This window comes from Artemia sp. Qi Xiang Cuo, chromosome 14 (genome assembly GCF_049724085.1).
Source record: "Artemia sp. Qi Xiang Cuo chromosome 14, ASM4972408v1, whole genome shotgun sequence".
Taxonomy (NCBI): Eukaryota; Metazoa; Arthropoda; class Branchiopoda; order Anostraca; family Artemiidae; genus Artemia; species Artemia sp. Qi Xiang Cuo.
In genome coordinates, this window is record NC_142807.1 from 52,167,121 (window position 1) to 52,168,226 (window position 1,106).

Below are 1,106 nucleotides of genomic sequence, written 5' to 3' on the forward strand. Positions count from 1 at the left end.
CACAAGGATGGTTCTTTGAAATTGACGGACACATACTAGTGGAACTTCACCATACATTAAAAGTTTTTGTATTTCCGAGCGTGAATAGACCTGTGACCAAGGACTCTTTGAGTCCATACAATCGGTCTTTGATCGAGGATATGGGCTTGCACTGGACCCCTCCAAGCAGAAACTGATTGCAGATCTGGACCCGAAACAGAATATTTTTGTTCACCATGTGCTTTTGCGATGGATGGGGAACAATGTTGTTAGGGTCACAAATATACACAGGGTTACAAAAATACACAGGGCCCTTCAATACAGTTAGAAATTTTTCGTGAAAACGTTTATTGACACCTTTATCAGTAAGCATTCACAGGCAAAAAATAAAGCTGAAAAACAAATATTACAAGTAATTTTGAACTCCGCCTTTGGGAAAATGTGTGAAATTTTACAAAACAGATCACGTTGTGACGTCGTAACGTGTCCCAAAAAATGTGCACGAATTATTGTCGATCCCAATTTTTAAACATTCACGAGCAAAGAGCCGAATACGGTTTTACCACGTAGAAAAAAGAGAAATATTGATCGGAATAAGAGTATAGCGGGGGGCAGTTAAGTACTGGAAATTTCTAGAAACATCATGGTGTCTTTCCTTTGCCATATTTGCAAGGTACAATAGCAAAGGGAGGGGGAGGTTCAAGTTTACTATGGGGAAACAGATTCTCTGTTGTTAAAAGTTAAAACCGGGGATTAATTACATGGTTTGGAAAATGGGGTGCACATCAGCTCTAGGATGGACTACACCAATTGGAAAGAGTCCCTCTATCCCGAGTTGGTGAAATGTCAAGCACCCAACCAACTATTAATGTTAAAATCGGAGACGGGGAGTGATTTAATATCCAAAGGGGTGTTCCCAAGTCCTAAGTTTACTGTGTGGAAACACACGACAAGGATATAAAACCGGCGTGCAAAGAGGTGCCTACACACTTTGTGAAATATATTTTCGACATGAGTGTCTACAGAAAATGTGTAGATAGTTGTCTAGTGCCAACAGCAAAAGTGCTAGCAATTCGCTCTCTACAGTATAGGAACTATACTCTTAGAGTGGAAAAAAATGCCATGTC